This window comes from Charadrius vociferus, unplaced genomic scaffold (assembly GCF_000708025.1).
Source record: "Charadrius vociferus isolate BGI_N301 unplaced genomic scaffold, ASM70802v2 scaffold185, whole genome shotgun sequence".
NCBI classification, from domain to species: Eukaryota; Metazoa; Chordata; class Aves; order Charadriiformes; family Charadriidae; genus Charadrius; species Charadrius vociferus.
Window position 1 is genome coordinate 5,866,974 of NW_009648955.1, and position 22,002 is coordinate 5,888,975.

At 43.7% G+C, this 22,002-nt stretch overlaps 1 protein-coding gene across 1 annotated transcript in view; it reads right to left on the reverse strand.

The window, feature by feature from the left end:
• The window catches only part of BACH2 (BTB and CNC homology 1, basic leucine zipper transcription factor 2), a 149,218-nt gene that overhangs the window by 98,041 nt on the left and 29,175 nt on the right, over positions 1-22,002 (reverse strand). Inside the window, exon 2 of the mRNA XM_009887506.1 lies at positions 7,692-7,800. The gene's annotated coding sequence lies outside the window, so the exon portion shown is untranslated. The remainder of the gene's footprint in view (positions 1-7,691; positions 7,801-22,002) is intronic.

A 22,002-nucleotide genomic window follows, 5' to 3' on the forward strand; every position in this document is an offset into this window, starting at 1 on the left:
AACAAAGCCAATTCCATAACTAGAAAAAAGAATTATTTTCTTAACAAGCTCCCTTCTCTGCTCTTAAGCTGTGGCTGTGCCAGCTTCAAGGACGTCTGGCACGATCCACACTCATCGCTCGTTCCTGTAAGAAAAATGGTCTCTGCACCCAGTGATTACAGCTTAACTTTGCCACGTGAAAGAGCCTCTCTTTCCAATTCTCAGGGCTTTTGGAGGTCTTTTTTTGTTTTGTTTTTAACTCATACCACAAAACCTGCCTGTTCTGCCTGGATTATCCTGTTTTATTATTCTCTGTAGTCTTGGCATTTGTTTAAAATGATGTAAAAATAGGCAGTTGCATAGAGAATGATTACTACAGCACGTGCTGTACCAAGAAATGTTATATATTTTATTGCTTATGAAGTCAGTATACCAGAACCAGCCAAATCTGTTGGTTTAGTCTGAAAGTATATTTTTCCTTTCCTGCTTGCAGCAGGATATACTGAGAAGAAATAATGGAGAAAATAAGCATGGTGGTAGCTAAGCACTCCTAATGACATAAGCTCACGTTCGGATCACGGGTTGTGGTTTGGGATATATCTCTGCAAAGAAAGAATAACAAATTTTGTGCCTCAGCATGTAACAAGGACACTGTTCAGCCATCATCCCAGATCACTCATTACCTGTGTCAGCATCCTTGTCCCACTGAGAAAGTCTGTACGTTTCCCTGAAGCTCTGCAAGCAAAAAATTAAATCTAATTCTTTCCCATTTGTTCAGAGTGGCTGATGAAAATCTCGTTAATGAATACTTGGGCAAAAAGGCTCTCCACAGTTATGAAAGCCAATGCACGATGGCCAGTGAATGTTTCTATGTAGAAACTGGCTTAACACAGCTTCCTACTTGGTAAATAGTGAGAGGAAATTCTGAATAAATATTTGTTTTCCCGTATTTATTTCTATACTGGGTGAGGCAAGACTAAAGGATGTTTAGGCACTGAACTGATTTCAGGTTTTGTTCTTTGTGCACATTTGGCCTGCAATGTTATAGGGCTTTTAATCTCATATACCTCATGGATCCTATTATCACCACCATCATAATGAAACCAGACACAGCTTACTTCCCGTTCCCCGAGCCCGACACCGGCAGGGCATGCTGAAACGAGAGAGTCGCTCATGTAAAACTGACTGCAGAAGGCTACCCATCATTTCAGCCGCTTGGCTTTCACCTCCCCGTGACAAACAGTGCAACCTCAAACTGCTCCTGCCAACGTGCAGGCGAAGCAGCAGCGTAACCCAAACCACAAGGATCAGAAGACATCCAACTCAGCTTGTCCCTGGGAAAGGCAGAAAACAGTCCCTGGCTGTTTCTACAATTCCTGTAGCTCTCGGCGCAATTAGATTTTATTGAACCGTAATCCTAGATAAGCATATTGAATCTTACAGCTAAAGTCAATTACACTGCGTTAAATAGCCGTCCTGATTTGCAGGAGGAAAATGACTTCTTCAGTATAAAACTAAATCAGCTCAATAACTCGTTACTTGTAGCTTGGGCATGGGATTGAAACAGCAATGGACAACTAAGTGGTTGCCGTATTTTGAGGCACTTGTTCTTTAGAGCTGTAAGCAGACTGAATTCCCGGTTTTACCAGTTGGGAAAGGGGATGAGCAATGCAGGCAGAGAGAGGACATCCAGTGTCAGCAGCAGCACATCTCAAACCATCCGTGTTTTCTCACGGCAGGGGACTCTGAGCTAACTGGCCTTGGAAAGGACGAGACATTGCTTTTCCTGTAATTAAAAGTCCTCGTACTTAGAGGTTTGGATTAGACACAGCAGTCAACCTGGAGCTGTACTGCATCTCTCCAAGTGAGGTGTGGGCTCTTTATTCATCTGAAATGGCAGTAACTCAACCAAAATCAATGGGGCTACTTCCGGGTCCACCAAGGCTTATGGGGTGCTCTAAATCACAGTCCCTCCAGCGTATCCCCTCAGTGCCTGGCACCACCCACACCTGCCTTCTGCCTTCACACATGCTCTCCATTGATGTTCACTCCTGGCCACGGTCAGAGATAGGGCTGGTGGACCTCTGGTCTGACCCTCATTCAGCACCCGGGCTCAGAATTCAGGCTGTTGTGTGCCGCTGTCAACCAGAGTCAAAATGAGAAACCAGAACCAGACCAAACCAAACCACTTCATGAATGAGGAGAGAAGGAAAACTGGGTGCAGCAAAACGGGGGGGAAAAATAAACAAGAAAGTAACTTGATGAGAGAGTTACTGAAGAAAAGCCAACCTGCCCAAGACAAAGGCTGGCTGCTGTTGGGGAGTAAGGAACAAGTAGAGGAGGGAGGACGTGGGAAGGAAGAGCACACCTTGTGCCCCTTCTGTAACCTACCAGACATAAGTCATGATGGAGAAGATCTTCTCATGTAAGGGCCAGGATAAAGACTACCAGTGGCGGAAAGAGGTCCAGGTGAATATGGATCTCAAGGTAAGGCCAGGGAAGTGTTTCTGTGGTCACGGGAGGAGGAGGAGGAGGACCGAAATACATCAGGGATGGGAGGACTACCCAGGTCCCACAGAGGAGGATCTCTAACTAACCCTGGCAGCTCAGAGAAAGTTGAGGGTCAGGTCAAAGGAAGGTTTGCAAAAGCAAGACCAAAAAAAAGGGAAGGCAGTAAGAAGGTGGGAGGACAGGAAACAGCAAGAGCTGTTGTAGTAGAATCAAATAGAAAACAAAACGTGGCTCTGGTCTGAATATGAACCTGTCTGTACTTTCAAGATCTCACTGGTGGCCAGAGAAGAGCATTACTAATGTTTGGAGAAGAAAAATAGTGTATGGGGCTCCACACCCTTTTCCCAGAAAACAGTAATTCCTGTAAGGGGTGAGAAAAGTTTAATTACCAACCCACAGGAGATAAAAGGACACATCAAAAGGCATGTGACTTGTCATTTCTGATTCCTTACTCAGAATTAGCATCGGTACTGGGTCAGATTCATATAAAAATCTCTTAAATGAGTATTTGCCTTTCAGAGGCTGAGTGAAGGAGCAGAGGGGCTGAAGGCCAGCAGTGGTGACGGGCTACCTGGACACCCTCAGCAGGCGCAGCAACGCTGTGCCAGCACACACCTTGCCAGAAGGCTGGGAAGGTGATGGCTCACTCCCTCATACCACCTTCCTCAACTGGTAGGGTCACCTTTGGTAACCCTCTGACCAGGCTCAAGCATTCTTTGCTTTCTTTCTTAAACACAAATGTATTTAAATGTCAAGAGATCTCAGTGTAACTTGGGAGATGACAGAAGCTGCGTTTCTGATCCCTTTGGGTTTGTGTGGGTCGTGCATGTCGAGTAGACAGGAATAAGTCAAAGCCATAAGTTGACAGACTGAGAGGAGAAAGGCGAGAGACAGGGAATACTCCAAATGCCTGCTGCTGCACCGGGGCAGCCAAACTCCACAAGAAATAGGCCTGAAAGACTCAGAAAGAAAAAACTAACCCTTTTTAGATTTGGCAATGAGTTCCTGTACTCTTGAACACTGAAATGCAAGCAGCATGGGTGATTATCCCCTGTGAGGAAGCTCACTCCTCTTGTTCCAGTCCCTGGGGTGGCTCTCCCTGTTGCAATATCCACGTCTTTCAGCAGCATCGGTAGGCTTCACCCTCACAATGAACAGGAGGAGGATGATCTCTGCGGCACAAATGAGGAAGTCGGTCATGGGGCAGATGAAGGAGGTTGCCCGAGAACACACAGGAAACCTGTGACCAAGGCAGGGAACTGAACCCAGACCATAAGTTCCAGTTGGGTGCCCAGTCCAAGCTGGGTGGCTGACAGATCACCTCTTCTACTGGGGCTTTGAAATTTAAGTTTGGTGGGTTTTTTAATGAATGCATTTTTTCTTTTCATTTGTCTAGCCACTACGTTTCATTTCACTCACACTTCTGCTTTGTGGAAGCTTTTTATTCTGTTTCTTTTTTGTTTTAGCTTAAAAAATCAACACAACTGAACATCAAAAAGGATTTAACCTTCACTGTCTGGTCTTCCCCCTACCAACATCAGCCTCTCTCTAGCTCTCAGTGTTAAGTATCCTTTGTTTCTGCACTCACAACTATGGCTTCATCAAAACACATCAGTGGTATTTAGAAGGAGATGTCTTATTCACAGCTTCAAAGAATTACAGCAACTGCTTATGCAAACAGCAGCGCTGTGAGGCAGCAGAGCAGATCTGGTGGGAAAACCAGAGAAAGAAGATGCACAAAAAAGGTAAGTTCCAAAGTAAATGCTCCGATGCTGCTATGCATCACATTGAAATGAGCAATTGGCTGAAGGACAGCTACCAGTAAGCCACCGCATCAGACTGCCTAGAATGTTTTACTGGCTTGGCTAATGAATCACTGGGCAAATGTGAGCAATGTGCTCACAGCCAGGGTAGTCTTCATGGTGGGTGAGAACAGTCCCTCTTCCATTATCATCATGATCTGTGGTTTAATTGATATTTGAAAATGTCTTAAGATCTTCCAGTGAAAGGCACATAATATGTACTTCTAAGAGAAAATTATGTGGTATTATACTGTTTCAAGGAGGTGCAACAAGTCAAACCGTTATTTCATGAAATAATTCATGGTGGCTGAATCCCTTACAGAAAGTCTCACGATCTTGAGAGGGAAAAAGTAGCTAATTTCCACCTGTGTAATAACTAACACAGTGAGAAAGAAAAAGACTTCGGATTTTTGTGAGAAGATGCTGCAAAACCACAAACTTTCAGAAGTGCCCAATATGCTATTTTCAGCTTATCTGGATGCAGCCCAAACTATCCACAGCTAAGCAAGGTGCATCAGAAGATTGTCATCATTCCTCTTCCACCACAGGCTTTCAGTAACTTCTGCCCACTGTGCATCGCTGTCAAGCCGCACAAAATAACATAAGACTTTTATACTTAAAGCAGCCGAGCAGCTGCAAAAATAACCCTTTAAAAATACTGAATACTTGGTACCACTAGGCAGCTGGGAAAACAATTACTGACTGAAAAATTCAGTGTTTGATATTACTTAGTAGTTGGGGAAAACTATTTGTGAATCCTAATTAACATTTATTTAACTATTTAAAAGCACACATCTATTGTTTGAGGCTTCAGGGAGAGCCAATATGTGGCCTTCTGGCACCATTAAACAGACTAATACAGCTAAATTGGAAGGACATGAGGCAGAAAGCCATGCTGGAATAGTGAATCCTTTAAGGAACTGGTAAAACTGAGCTTATCTCAGTAGCACATGTCCCGCGACACCAGGGCCGAACCCGCTCTACCAAATGAGCTGCAACTACCTCAGGGTAAATTAAACAAATGCACAGCTCCAGCTCCTGGTGCCACAGTAATTCAAACACCATGACACAAAATGGATGAAAATCCAGCACTAACAGCAATAGGGCAAAAAGTTCCCCTTGAAACAGCCTCAAGGCTTATGGGCAACTCTACGGCAGTGCCAGCCCCGGGCTGGGTGGCAAGTGCTGCAGAGGCCTGCAAGAATGGACCAGAAGGGCTCATCACGACTGGAAGAGCCAGGCTCCTGCCTCCCATGCTGAAAGTGTGGCCAGCAGGACTAGGGACATGATCATCCCCCTGTACTCGGCGCTGGTGAGGCTGCAACTCGAATACTGTGTTCAGTTTTGGGCCCCTCACTACAAGAAAGACATTGAGGTGCTGGAGCGTGTCCAGAGAAGGGCAACAAAGCTGGTGAAGGGTCTAGAGCACAAGTCTTATGAGGAGCAGCTGAGGGACCTGGGGTTGTTTAGCCTGGGGAAAAGGAGGCTGAGGGGAGACCTTATCAATCTCTACAACCACCCGAAAGGAGGTTGTAGCGAGGTGGGGTCGGTCTCTTCTCCCAAGTAACAAGCCATAGGACAAGAGGAAATGGCCTGAAGTTATGCCAGGGGAGGTTCAGATTGGATGTTAGGAAAAACTTCTTCACCAAAAGGGTTGTCAAGCATTGGAACAGGGCTGTCCAGGGAAGTGGATGAGTCACCATCCCTGGAGGTATTTAAAAGACGTGTAGATGCGGCACTTAGGGACATGATTTAGTCGTGGCTTTTGCAGTGTTAGGTTTACAGTTGGACTCGATGATCTTAAAGGTCTTTTCCAACCTAAATGATTCTATGATTCTATGAAAGCAACGGCAGCTTGGATCAGGACATAAATGCCAGAAGCAGATAGACCATTTACAGGCAGGATGCTGAAAACAAATGTTTTGTCTTGATCTAAATTTCTAATTAGAAAACTTTCTTAGAACTTCAGACTTTTATAAGTCCTACTTTCCTCCAAGCAATTCCCTCACTCTTGTTTGCCCATTTGCCATAGCTGAGGTGTCCCATCACTGACAGCAACTGGATCCTTTTTTCATCTCATTCACATCCACCCATGCAGAATCAGGCTGAGCACCCCACTGGTCCAGTAGGCAAAGAACAAGGATGAAATGGCAATCAGTGTATCTGGCAGATAACTGATGGCAGAGTTAAGCCAAAGATTTTTGTCTAGCACAACCTCACCTGGAGAGTGACCCAAGTGTGCCAGCTGACAGCACAGAACAAAGACCCACAAACGAAATCTATTCTGAAAGACTGACTCAACTGCTTTACCACTGGGTTTGAAGGATTTTCTGATGGAATTAGCATATATATATTTTTTAGAACTAGTTTATGTACAGCAAATGTAACCTGTGGGGAATATTTTGCAAGGTGCTGAGGAGTGCAAGCAGCCTGTACAATATGCTTAACTAAGTGATTTGAGCCCTGAGTCACTAACTCTCCCACCCTTGCTCTCTGAAGCGACCGTATCATCAGAGGCCATTTCAAGGGAAATGCACTTAAGTCATAAATACTTCTCGTATCACACTTCTCATAACCCGCATCATCAGCAGCAGAAAAATGAAGGCAATATAAAAAGAAATAAAAGTTATAAAATTTCAGGTCACAAACATCCCCAAATGGATTGTACTTTCAAAAGGAACTGTATAAATGGCACGATGAGGTTTTCTTGGTGTATATCTAAAGTTTTCTAGGATGATGTTATTTATTTTAAGCGCAAACGTGTTCTCAATGCCATACTCAATGCAATTGGCTTGTAATCTGAAATGAGGTTTTTTTCACGGACACGCACTCATCGCGGAGAGAAATGCAGCTGACCAAATTCAAATTCCCCTCCTTTCACAGCCTACTGAGGTTCCCTAGCCATACCTCACAGCACGTCTGAAGAGACAAACCTGTGCTCTTTCCGGATCGGTTAGGGCAGCTATTCATGGGCTATTTCAAATTGAGTTAGGCAGATCACGGTTTATGAAAATCTCCACAAAGCATTTACGTAGCAGGGCTATACCAGCATAGCTAAAATGCTGAAGTGCAAAAATGCAGACAGGGATGAACACTCAAAAAACACGTATGCCACAGAGCGAACGACAAAATAGATCGATGTGTATTTTGCCAAATTTCTTTCTAGGCTTATATGTAGCTACCTGTTGTCAGAAGTGTTCAGGTATCTGGAGCAAGTCAGCAAAGAGCCTGTTAAAGGCTTTAGCTCTATGCTTCAGACATGGGAATGCTTGTGTTCCTACCTGCATTGCTACTGACTACTAGATGTTAGAGCAAAACTATGAAGGAACAATCAAAATATCTTAAAAATGCCCCCAAACTGAAGAAACCATTTGACGCTGCTTTTGCAAAAATACTTACTTACAACACAGTCCTGGAAGTGATTTCCAAGCAAGCCAACTGCTGCTCTAGACAGCTTACTGGATGGTGTGGCTCAGCACTTTCATACCAGCAGCACCGACAGTTATATCTAGAAAAGGAAATAAAACCAAAATCCTTTGTGAGCAAATACGCTAATAAAGTCATCTTTCTTTTTAAAACCATAACCAGGTTAAAAGTAGGTTTAGTAGGACTCAATAAAAGTTCTCATGCCAGGCTTCACGTGTGCTGCCCGCTTACAGGAACAAGCTCCAAGGCGCAGCCAAAGCCTCACCCAGGGTGCTGAAGCTAAGAGCGACTGCGCTTGAGAAAAAAGCCCCACGAAGAGCATATCAAAGCAGCACACAAACACACACAACTGTTTTTCTCATCTAGTTCTAATTAAAACATCTGCAGGAAACGCAGGACGAAATACCAGCATTAGCGCCTAAAAACGTAGGTGATTTCAGCAAGGCCGGGAATTCCAGGCACCAACTTCTTTTTTGTCTCTCTTGAGTGGGTGTTCACTTGTAAGTTGTAGACATGTTAGCAATTCAACAACTGAGCGAATTAATGTTCAACTTCACAGTCATTGTTAGGTTGGGAGGTTATTACTGCTTGTTCTGCTAAAGTGACAGGTTAAAATAGGTTTGTATCTGAAAAGTTGTTTTCTACAATACATATTCCCTGGCTTTTCGTATCAAATAATTTTCTTCCATCACGTCAACTCCTATTGTATGAACCATCACTGCTAGCTCCACCACACCAGCTGGCATCGGCAAGGAGAAACAGCAAGTGGACAGGTGAGGAAGAGAGAGCACTCAGCCCCCATCATTTCTCTTCGGGCTGCCATCTTATTTATTTTTTTCCAAGCATTTTATGTTGTTTATGCGAGACTCCTCGGCAAAGGAGCATGCTCGCACTTGCGGGACATGTTCTGCTTTTAAAGCAAAGGCAAAAACCAAGAGTAAAGAGATGGCTCTACTTCATCTAGCCATGAGCCAGAGAAATCTGTTTGCTCTCAGGCACTACTTGGTGCACAGGATGGAGAGTTGTGATTTCCCAGCTTTGCAGGTGATTATCATTAATGGAAAAAACAAATTTTCAAGGTTGAGCTGACTGGTACGGAGGAGAAAAAGAACACCACCACATGTCCAATTTCTGCAGACTCAGATCCATTTTGTACTAGTAAACGAGCTTTTATCGTTCCCTCCTTCATTTTTTTTTTTTTTTCTTTTAGGGTAGCTCACAAGCTGCTGACAACTCACACTGTACTAAGAGCTGTTCACACCGCACAAAGTGTTTACCACTCACAACTGATGCTAAAAATTAATTTATAGCACCGCTACAGCAAGCTTTGACAAATTGTCATGTGTTGACACAGTCATAAGCTGTTGGTTAAAAAAAGTAACACTTCCCTCTTCTGCCACCTCATGTTTAAGACCAGAGATGGGCACATTATGCAAAGTTTGAGGGTTTGTAAGCTTCACAAATGTTTGGTCTTCACAAAACAAGCTCGGTTGTGAAAGTTTTTCTCTTACAGTTAGGCATGTGTTTATTGCCAAAAAGATTCTAGTAAGAAAAAAAAAAATAATCTTTTCCCATCTACCAAGATCTGTGTGTTGTGCAAAACTAGGAGAAAAGGCTGTAAAATAAATAACCTTACACGATAATCGTTCTAGATAAGATCAGACCAATGACAAATACCCTGTATCAACTACTCAGAGCTGTAGACACCACCCTCCTACTGTAGAAAGGAAGGAAAAAAAATGTAGCTGCAAATAAGAGTTTTAATTGTTCTCAGCTGTCACACAATGTTATCTTAAGCAAACGCATTTATTTCTTGATTCTTCTGTATAGCTCTACATGGAAAAAAAAAGCGGCATCATTCATCGGACAAGGTCCAAATTGATTTCCGTGTACTCAAGATAGTAAGTGTTAGTCAGCACTTGTGCCCATGAGTGGCAGCTCTTAAATTTTAACTCCTCCTCTTCTTCCTCCGGGCAGGATAAATAATCTGTCTAGTTTACACCCTGGAATCAGTAATGGGTACAAAGGTGGTCTCGGCTGAAATGAGCAGTGTTTTGGTGGCGATGCTAACTTAACATGTTAGCCCCACACTAGCCTAAATCAAGGTAAAGAAACAAGGTCAGGGATGGAGACAACCAAACCAGTAGGAGATACCAAGGCATCCGTTTGGTCGAGGTGTCAACAACTTCAAATTATCTTAGCTTTTCTTGCTTTCTGAGCTTTAAATTCCTCTGCGCTTCTGCAGAGACACTCATGTAAGCTAGGGACTGCCATCCAGCAACCAAACTGAACGGTTGGTTAGTTTTACCTCCAGCGTTGTTGATAGTCAAGACAGGAAGACTGCCAATGCAGGAGAGAAAGGGAGTCAGGGTGGGCCCGACCCCAGGCAGAAATCAAAACACTAGCGATAGTCCAGGGCAGCAAAGCACAGTACTGCAAAACGGGCACTCTCGGCACCTGCCAAATGGGCTTCATGAGGATCAGTTAAAAGCCACTGCTTTATGTTGTGCACCATTGATGTGGACTTTCAGTGGTCTGATACCTCTCCCTAAGCTCCACCACCTCTCACAGCACACACCACACAAGAACGCAGAGGAAATTCATTCATACAAGGCATTAATTTCCTTTTTTTTTCCCTAACACTTGTACAAAGAAGAGATGCCTCGAGTGGTTCCTAAGTCCTGAAGAGAGGCAATGTTGTACATTTGCAGAACTGATCCACCTGCCCCATGCCTGCATCGGAGCACGAGCAATCCACGTAATTTCTCTACAAAACTCAAAACACATCACATCAACCACAAAGCACTGCAAAACATTGGGAGGGACGAAATTTCATATGGACTCTCTGCTTGCTCACACCTCACACACCCGGTACAGAATTTCCTTATCATCTGAGATGATACTCTGACAAATGACATATACTACTCTTTGGTAGACCTAATGGAAGCAAAAGACATTTACGTCATTACCGTCAGGATGGACATTATGTTGTGCTCCTGACTGCAATGATATCATCCATGCTTAATCAGCTTAGATTACTGTACATTTAGAAAAGCAATCAAGTGGCAATTCCTACTGCCCTCCCCAAAAGTAACAAAAATTTGTAAATATTTTCAGTGCATTACATGAAATGCATTATTTCACTGGATTCAGTCCAAGAGTCAATGAGGTTGAAATAAAGAGGATTCAACTATTAAGTCAAAAACTTCAGCTGTGTAACTACCCAGAAGGTATCACTAATCTTCCTCCACCTTGGAGGAAAACTAATAAAATCTGAAGTTTTACTGTAAGTTATCTCAACTGCCCAAATATAATCTCTCCTGTACATTTTTCCTTCATTGCTGTATAGAAGAAAACACAAGGCGCTTGAATCCCCTGAGTTCTTACTTTGGGATGGAAAAAGCCCGTGACATCCCCACTAACCCGGTGAAGAATACTGTTAGGAAAAAAGTGGGACTTGGGTTTTTCGGGTTTTGTTTTTGGTTTGGGGGTTGTTGGGGTTTTTTTGAGAAAAACTATCTATTTACTTGTGTCAAGCTTTTTCCTGATGGATCCAACTTGTGAGTGTGAAGAAACCACCCACCAGCAGAAGAGCCTTTCTTGCCAAGTCCCTTGTGTGAGCTTCTGCCTGGTCTAACCAACGCAGGGCCAGTGCAGGAAGGTTCATCACCAGGGAAATGCAGACAGAGGATCTCCTGTGGCCTCTCTGCATCACACCTCTTCGCTCTGCCCTTCAGGTTTTGGCACGGGGAGGATGGCAGGGTCTTGGCCGACCCTGCAGCTGGACTCCCTCCCACTGCTACTTGCAGGGCATTAGAAGGCCATAAAGATGACATTTGCCTCACCAAGCTCTCACCAAGATTTCAAAAGCAAAAGGGAATATATGAAACTGTCCTGCTCTCTCAATGATGCACACGTGAGACCAAAGAGGTAAATACATATGTTGAACATATATACTGAATAAGTCACTGCCCGCATGGGACACAGACTGTGTGAAACAAACTCCCCTGGCTAGACATTAATAAAAAAAAAAGGAGTGTTGCAGCTTTCTTATTCCCTGGACACCAGTCTTCCAACCAGCGAGGACAGGATGCTAACCCCAATGCTTCAGAGCTGCTGGGGTTTAAGAGGGCATCTCCTCTCCCAAGGCAAGTGGCACCAGTGACTAACGACACCGTGGGCAATTTTCCTGTCTCTGCTCTACGCCCATCTTCACATCGCTGCAAAGGTCACCGCGTCATATCTGTTATGCTGAGGTCTGCTGCCCACCAGCAAACAGGGAAGGGGCTTATCTGGACAGTCTGGCAGGACCTCCTGCAAGCGTTTGGGGGTGGGGGGAAACCTTGCACCTTTCCACTTGGGGGGGCAGGGCGCTTCAAAAATGGTTCCAGTTCTTAAACCTGAAGAAGGGACTGAGATGCTCCAATTACCTTGAACTGAAAGGAACTCCACCTGCATCAGTTTTGCACAGCAAGCTTTGCTCAGGAAAGCCCAGGCCCTAAAGAAGCCGTTCCCTTCCTGATTCTCCATCCCTGGTGCAGGAGAGGGAGCAACGTGAAGCCAAACCTCTGTAAGCATGAAACCGTGGGAAAAGGCATTGGATCTTTGTCCTTGCCTCTCTGGAGTACGCCTTGCGCTTCTAGCCCTTTCAAGCAGAATAAACTTCGTGGCCTTATGAAGAATTGAATGACTTGAAATCCAGCATCTGCATTCCTCCTTGGCTGCACCATCAAAAAGGAAGTGCAAGGATACCCCAAGGAGGCAGATTTGGCACTGCCTGCCGCTCCCCCAAGTGTGCTCACACACATACACATGGGGATCCCTCTCCTTTGCTTTACCATTTTTTCTCACTGCATACAGTAATATGCAATATTTCATTACTTTCTTAGCATTACATCTATTGTATGGTGTGTAATGATCAATGCCAGCATTACCTATAGCAGAAGCATGTAATTCATTGAAATAGGACTTTCTTCTTTCCCAACTTCTCATAGTCAGTTTTGTTAAATAAATCCATCTGATTTCTTGCTCGACTTGTGTCTACTCGGATCAAACCTTTACCAAAGCTAGAAGCATTTTGTTTCTAACAAACATATTCCCATCCTCCCAAATCAAGTCTCTACTTCTGGCTGAGACAATGTCATCCAACTTTTACTGTAGTGAAATTCTTCCAAACAAATGAACTTAATTCTGTTAAATGGCAATGTGCAGCTGAAGGGCTCTAGAGGCTTACCTATCACATTACAAAAATCACTCTTTGTACAGCATTTGCATAACTGACCATAGGACTCTCTGGATATTTTTGAGGCCCCTGAGGCCAGAAAATGAAAATCATGTCAAGTTTTATCACATCTTTAGCAAAAATGTTTAAATCGGACCATGTTGGTACGATTCTGAAATCCTCCTATCTGCTCCATGTGGTGTTACCTTGTGTGTGCAACTGGGTTACAAGTCAGGAGAAAGAACCAGCTTGAGAGTTTTTCAGAGATGGGTCTCACCTGCAGCACTGCAGCTGGAAACCTTGCTTGACCTCTTGATCCACAGTGGTTTCCACAGCAGAAATCACTGCAGGAAAGGTACCAGTCAAAGTAGTTAACTAGTAGTGTACAACCCATCTTTTATACCTGCTGATAAAGACAACTCAATGAAAAGATGAACATACTCCCCGTGTCCTCTGAGGCAATTTTTCTTTATGGGGTGTTCAAGGAGCCACCATCCCCTTGATCAGCTCTTTGGTACTTCCCCCCAAATTACAAAAGCATCCCAGTTTCAGGAGTTGCTGGGCCGCAGTGAGAATGTGTTCAATACGATGTCTGTTCAACAAAGTGGACACCAACATTGGTAATACAAACGTTGAAGAGACACGTGGGTATATGCAAAAATTTCATTCAGCACAAAGCAAAGCAAGACCAGGACACAAGGATCCTAAATTAATCCAGTTCCTGTCTTCCCAATGACTTCCCTCACCATTGGAAAGACTTTGGTTTGGATTTTAGTCAAGTCTGGTTTACAGTGCTCAACTTCGGCTGTCAAAAAAAAAACAACCGCCAACCCTGCTGGAACGCCTTACTCATTACGCAGCCTTACAAAAATTATTAGCTACGTTACAAGGCATTTCCCTCTGGGGACTAGAAGGGGTGAAGAAAGGGGATGGAGAGTGACAGTTTGTGGTTTCTAATGCAGCAGCAAAAAAATAAATAAGTAAGAGGAATACAGGATATAATGTGTTTACATTTGTCAAAACAAGTTTCCTGGAGACACAGAGGGTTCATGCTGCTGAGCTGTCACTTCTGCTAGAAACTGCTGCCTCATGCTATGGGGAGGTCAGTCACTGACCTACTTTCTGATAGAACTGAATTAATTTGCTACTTCTGTACACAAACCTTTTTTTTTTTTTTTTTTTAAAGGAATACTCAACAAACCCATAAAAAGCTGCCTTTTATCCAACTCGGAGCTTCAGCTGATGCTGTGCAAGGCTATTACATACCCTGGCATGGGGCCCACTGTGCTTGGTCTGCTTATTCTTTTGGAAAAATCCGTACAGAATACTTTGAATGAGTTGACGCTGCAAATAACATCTTTCCTTTTTGAACTCTTACATTACGCTAATACCAGCAATACAACCCACTACAGACACTAACGGAGGCTGGAACTCGAATATGCTGTGCTTTGCCTAGGCTGCTCCTGAAACAGGTACTTACTACAACAGAATTAGCTCCCCAAATAGACAGATGCATGGCACAATGTATTTATAGGATTAAAACGTGAAGTTATTAATAGAAAATAAGATGAGTAGGTGAAACTTATAAACTAAACACCTATTGATCCGATCATCCCCTGCCCAGAGCCAGATAACAAACAACTGTGCTCTCCAGGTGACGGTGGTATAGTAGGAGCACTTAAACTAAAGCATTATACTCAGAAAGCAAAGTGGCAGAAGTAGTAGCAAAAGAAGTGTCATCTACTTGCTCTCTTTGCTTCATGGCTACACGCACATAGCTCGAATGTCACTACACAAAACCTATCATTAAAGTAAAACCACAATTAAGGCTTTCACAGATCTTCCAAATCCTTGGACCATCAAAATATCAGAAATCAGCTCTTGAAATCATCCTAAGCAATGCCGTAACTGGAAGCTTCCCTGCTTGGGCGGACTCATCTTTCCAGGTCTCTCATGGGTAGCAACACTGCTGTTCGGAAAGAAAACTGATCTGCGAGAGTAGGGCCATTCTGCATTAAGGCTCTGGACTAACATTCGGAATATAAGAACCCACCGACTAACACTTGCATCACATCTCTTCAGCAACTTGGTCTCATACACCCAGCTCACCTGCAAAGCGAAGATAAGGATCTTCTCCAAGTGCTTGGCTTGCTTAGTACCAAAACATTGTGGGTGAGACTTGCACTTTCTTTTGCATTTCCCCAGGGTCCAACGTAACAACTGTGGAGGGAGTACTAACTACCGTAATACAAGACAACTGCTAGTATCACAACAGATTTACGATCATCTGAGTTCCTGGACTTGATGAGGCTCATGTTGCCAAAGATAATTATGCCAAATCTAGCACTTGCAACTGCAAGCGCATTCTTGTCAACCTTTTTCGCTTTCATCTGTGCATATTTACAAGCCCTGAATCTGAAGTTCAAATAAATCCAATAATTCACTCAAACCCACTAGGATTTGAAAACATTAGAGAAGTGTCAAGATGTCATTGAGCTTGTTCTGCAGAAAAGAGTGCTTTATAGCTTCAGAAAGAAATAGACAAGGGAGCTATTTAACGAGATGGTGGCATATTGAAACATGGATAGATAAGTAATTAATAGCTACCTTCTCTAAGTGAAAACTTTTCTGAGTGAAAAATCAGTTAATATGAAAAACTACAAGTCAGTTGCTGCCATTTTGGGTGGATGAGAACTGTCATGCATGTTAGCATCTCCATTACCACGAAGGATTTTACTCCTTGAAGCAACTCAAAGACCTTCACATAAAACAGCATGTGGGAAGCAGGGAACTAACAGAAGGAGACACCAAAGAAATGCTGACGTTCGTAACTAGAATTCTAATGAAAAATGTTACCAGGAATCCATTAAAACAGGAGAGAAGTTCTGCCATAAGAAGTCAAAGCTAAGGCAATAGGTTCATTTTAGGCCCTTAGGAGCCAGAGTAATTGCACGGTTGTACAGGTGCTGTCATTAGGATACAGAATATTGGCCAAATAACTTCTTTATGTTGGTAGCCCAAAACATTTTCCTATTAAAAAGGTCCAATATTGGACTAGTAGATCACGTAACTCAGAACCCTCTTAACTCTGACGTGCGGGTTTCTTTACCAGATTTCTATACAGCTTCAAGTGGAACATATGGTACCTTAAAGTAAACAAAACAGGAGAGAGGAAAAATAGTCATGCTTCAAGAAATAGGAAGTATAAACCCATTAATTAAGCATTTAATTCTTTTTATTCCTCATGTCTGTCTTCACAGTTTTAAGTCTCTCTCGGCAATCAACCAATTTTGGGATTCACTGCTGTCATGCCAATCGTGGCAGTACTTCAGCTAAAAAGGCACTGTCAAACATAATGAAGTTTTCCTTCAGCTTGTACCCACACTGGTGCTGCGCACAGCACAGGCGCTGCCTGGTGAGAGAAGGTGGGGGATAGGGCTTTACCTGCCCTAGTTCCCAAGGATGGCAAAATGGTCCTATGTGGCAAAGGCACAACTCAATCACAGCGACAGCTGAAACTACATCCCATAGAAACCATCTTACACCCTCGCATACAATGTACAAATAGCATCCAATTGGCTTTGAAACACACTTGAGAATTTTCAACTGTTTTCTTGTATTTTCTTTCCAACTTCCCTATTTTCTTTTCCAACCTGCACATGCCTCAGACTAAAGTGTACTATAAACATGGAGAAATTTTCCAGCACTTCACTGTTACAGCTCAACCTTCCCCCAGCATCCAGGGACACCATTCCCCATCCTTCACCCAGGGATGCTGCACACAAAGCACAGGACTCCAAATTGGGAAGGAGAAAGCACGTCTCTCTAATTGCTATTTCTGTTTCTATCAGTTTGTTTTCACACTGGTCCTACTGCAATGGGTGTTGGCAGAGACCAAATAGTAGGAGAGGGCTCGTAAGGCTCTGCAATATACAATGATAGTCACTGACACAATAAGCTGTGCATTTGTATCTGCTGACTCCGGTGAAGAAGGCAGCACTGATGTCCTCACTGTAATGTGTGTATTTACAGTGCACATTCGGCTGCCTCACCTGAATTATGCCTGCTTTATCCATCCCTAGTAAGCTCTGGCCCGGCAGCCGATGCTCCTGAGCGGCCACCTGAAACCAGTAAACCAGGCTGCCAGCTCCCTGGGTAGGGGCTGTCACCCTGCATTCACCCAGCACGTAGCACACTGGGGACCCGACCTACTCAGCCTCTGGGCATCACCGCAACATCAATGAGGATAACCCAAATGCCAAAGAAGGGCAAATACTCAGTCCTGGAACACCAGCATGCTTTACACCGAACGTCTTGTGGCCCAGAGCTTGAAATAGAAATTTATGTGACAAAAACTTCATGATGTGAAAGTCTGCATCAAAAAAAGCCACCACAAACCCACCAGCAAGCTGCACTGTTTGGCATCTTGGTTTCCAAGCCTTGTGAAGTCCAAATAGCTCAAATACAAATCTGTAATATTGCTCTCTGAGTAAAAGCTATTTTAAACTAATTTTGGCAGCCGCTAAGAGCCGTAACCAGGATGCCAGCAGTATGGTCCTTGCCTCCTTCTCCTGGCTCCAACTGGCCAGCAGCGGCGAGGGGACGCCCGCCCGCTCTGCTCAGGAAGCTCAGATGCCTCCACCTTCCTTCGGACCAAGCGTGCTGGGTTCCTGCAGCGAGGACAGCCCGCCTTTGCCGCTCCAAGTACAGATGAAGAATAGCACCAATAAAAAGCAGAATCTTCAAAGTTTCAAAAGTTCTCTTTCCGTAAAACAAGCCTTAGACAGAGAATACCCGATAATGAGCTGCAAAGCTCTTTTTTATAGGCACTCACTTGAGATGACCCACATAACTCATCCACTTTGCCACTTAACATTTCCAAACTTACGGCAGTATAAAAGCTTTTACAACTGTGCATGATCATGTCACTTTTTTTGCCTTATGTATAAAAGCACCTAGTATAATTTTTTTATTTTTCAGCAAAACTGAGTATCTCCATGCAAATAGATGGACTGCGATATCCATTTACGAATGCCTGAACATCTAACATTTGCTGATCCTGGTCACTTCTGCCCTCCTCTATACCTTTGCTGCCAGCCTGCCCTGAAACATTTGGGCATGTTTCAGCTTTCCAAACACCAGCCGATCCAGAACTGCAGCTGGAGCACAACTTGCCATTTAGCGGAGCTTCCCTTCCCTGGGTCCCCGGGTAGCACAGAGCTCCCTTCCAAGCTTCTTACCTGGGAATGCATGATGTGAGGGTGTAATAAATATAATATATATATATATAAATACAATAAAATAGAAATAAAAATAAGGGAAGGTTCACAATAAGTAAATTCCATTTTTGCAATGCACGCCGCAGGAACATACATACCCACGGAAGGGGTTAGTGCACTACATCTGTGTTGGATGGAGGGAGTGGGAGCAGTCAAGTCAGGCAATTTGGGGAGCAAATATCTGACATGGAGATGGCACTTCAGGAGGAGGGGAGGGAATGCTTTTGCACAACCCCAGCAAGGCTTGCAGGGACAGGAACACGCAGGGGAAGCGGTGGGGGTGGGAAGGGATGCTGTTCAAATGGCACTGCTGGCAGAGCCTGAGGTCAGCCGAAGGAGGTCATGTCATTCCTGCAGAACACCCTGCTGGAATTATCCTACTGGGCAAGAATGACCATCCTCACAGAACGAGTGCAACGCACAGGCTCGGTCAACCTAAGCGACCCAAGACTCGGGCTAGGGAAAAACAAATCCCAGGAAGCACGGCTGTTCCCGACAAAACTGGACACAGACAGAGCGCAGCTGCTGGAACACATAACTAGAGTGACATAATATTAGAACATATTTTTATGCTTACTAAGACAACAACAAACCAAAGCCTGAAGCTGTATTTTGGGCACGCTAGCTCAAACTATCTTTAGACAGGAAAAGTGTGCGCGTACAGATGTTCCAGCAGGCACAGAGAGCAGAGAACTGGAAAAAGCGCTCACTCGCTTCCGAGCCTTAGAAAAAACGCCTGTTGTAAATAAGGGTGGGAATAAATACACCAGGCAAAGTCAAAACTAAATTAAAAATAAAAAAAAAAAAAAAAAGTGGGCAAGAAGCCAGTAGTTGGTCAGGGACTGGTGAGGTTTGATGGCTGCACACCTCCCCCAGTTTTGCTTCTCCCAATGGATGTTTTCAGGTGTTATCCCCTCCTGTGGTGTCCCCCCCCTACGTTTTACTCCTCCTGCCAGCTCCTTCATCCAGCTTTCTAACTATCTCACTTTCACAGATGCTCTTCTTGGAAGCGTGATTGAAGCTATAAATTCACGTCTACACATCTGTAACAAAAATAGTTTTTCTAAAAGCTATTCTTCTTCCCTACTGATGGTGACACAAATGAGATAGAGTCGCTGGCAATTCAGGGGTCTCACTGCAGCTTTAAACACCAACCAAGACAGAGAGCAATGCTCTGCCTCGTAAGGAAAACAGCAATAATGGAACTTTTATATATATATATAGAAAGAGAGAGAGATACGAAGCTGTTATTCGTGGAATCATTTCTATTTGTGAAGAACTGAAAAATACAAGAAATGACCGCAAAGCTCTTGTTCTGTGGAAAAACTATTATTTTTCAAAGTAAAACATAATTATCACCTCCCTCCAGAAAAAGACCTGGAGTCCCTCAGTGTGAGGACAGATCTAATTTACCACGATCACTGCTCAGCTTGCAGTAGTGGAAAGATGAAGGCAGCAACAGTTTAAACCTCCCCTGAAAAAAAACCCTGTCTAAATAGGACATAGAAGATTATGATGCTTCCATGGTAGCTTATGACTGAGCCCTGCTTTTAGCCAAGAAAACCTAACGTGGTGTTGCAAAGAGCTGAGTTAAACCTCAGGCATGGCAGGCCCTGCACCTGGGCGGCTTTCTGCCACAGGGATGGACACCCCTGCCACAGCCCATGGACCTGAGATCCAGGCAGGGCAAGGACAGGGTCCCCGCATATGACATGCACATGTCTAGACGTGTTTTTCCTTGACCGTCCTGGATGTAAGAAAATCCCTGGTGCAATGACCAGAGGAAGCAATGCTTGCAAGGACTCTAGAGGCGACCCGAGCGTATTAATGGTACAAAAGACCTTGCTCATCTCACAACCTTTAAATCTTTCTTAACCCCAAGCCAACAGCAGCACAGAAATGCCAAAGCTTGTGCTTTGGGCATGATGCAAAAGCGACTGTTCCTGCAAGCAGTGCCTGTATGAAACAACTGTGATTTGCATGGAGGCACATCTCCTTTGGGCTCAACATGATTTGGTTCTTTATGGCAAATAAATTAACCGCAGGCAACCATTGGGTTAATATTGGCACAGCACATTCCAGGCATGAAGATACGGGAGAAAGAGCACAGCTTTGGGTGATGGAGACAGGCCACCAGCCTGCTGGCGGCAGGGTGACGGGGGAACCAGATAAAGGGAAACAGAAATGCACCACCAGGAGCAAAGAGAGATAACAAAGAGACTGACTTAACACAAAGGAAAAAAAAAGAAGACGAGCCAAAGGAGGGAAGCTTGGCAGACAGGGACAGTGTTTGCAGAGGAAGCTCTACACAGTATTTTTAAAACAAGGGCAGGGACGCAGAAGCAGAGTTCAGCACTGGACCTGGAAGGGAATGATTCACTCTAGCAAATGTCCAGGAGCTTTTCTAGCATCTCTCCTCTACGTGCACCCAGCAGAATAAAGCTTTCCTTGCAATGGGCATGCGGTGCCACTGCTACCACAGCGTGACGGCAGCAGAAAACATGCAAGAGGATGCCTGTAATTCTAGTGCTGCAATAGTATTTGCCATGATTCTTGTTAAAGTTCTGATATTTAGCAAAGCCATTACTGTTTTTATTGAAATTCACACACACACGGTGCTTAGAGAGAGAGAAAGAAGGAAAAAATAGAATCTGAATTGAAAGTTCAGGTTCTTTCAACTAAATTTGTTAGTAGGTTCATCATCATTTTCTGACAGAATAATCTTTCCATGGTGAATTATTTCCACTGCAAAAAATAGGAGACCAACAAATTGCTGGATATAATTTGTGCCTTAAATAATAAAGCAATTAATGACATTTTCGCAGGAACACATTCTTCTTTCCAGAAACAAAATCCCTATTTCATCTCATCTAAATTGCTTGGTCAGCTTCAAATGAGTGCAATATAAATCTCCTTCCCATACTGCTCCTGTTATCTATGATAAAGGGAAGAGACAGAAGGTAATCCTGTGTTCTGTATTCACTGACACATCATTTTCATGCTACACTACACTGTAATTTATTTCTAATGGGATAAACCTCTTGTAGTCTTCCTGCATTGTTCAGCCACACACACATCCCACACCGGTACTCAGACTGTGGGACTGGCAGGTGCAATATCCAGGGACCACGCTCTGTGGAATTGGGATATCTGCTCCACATTTCAGCGGTGCTACAGCTGTGAAAATAAACAGCTAGACTGTATAATTAAGGTATGCTTTTATTCCCTCCCACCCACTGCCTCCTGAAAGCAAGGCAGTCAAAGAGTACAACACTTTTCGGTACTTCTTGTAATTGCCAACTAAACTTTTAATTTTGCATCTAATCAGTTTGAGACAATCCAAAAAGACATGCAGAGCCAGAAGAGATTAAAGGATGTGGAGGCCAGCTGAAACTGAGAAGTCCTTACAGTCTTAGCCATAACAAAGATACCGCTTCATATGAACGAAAGTATCTTTAAAGTTCCTTCTGCTGTCCTGATCAAGAGGAATACAAGAAATAAGTAAAGCAATGTATGAAAACCAAGCTGGGGCTCTGAAGTGCTACATGTATTATTTTTGTTTACAAACAACATTTTCACAGGATTTAAGAGAAGAAGATGATAAAACCTGTTGCTTTAGGTTTATAAAAGCCTTCTTCAAATTAAAAAAGTCTGGACTTTAGGCCAAACTGAGGATGCCAGTTATTCTTGATGTAATCCTGAAAGATGGCTAGGTGCAAACAGAAAGCTACCTATGACGTTCCTACAGAAATTAATATATTTTTAGAAAACGTTTATTTGTAAA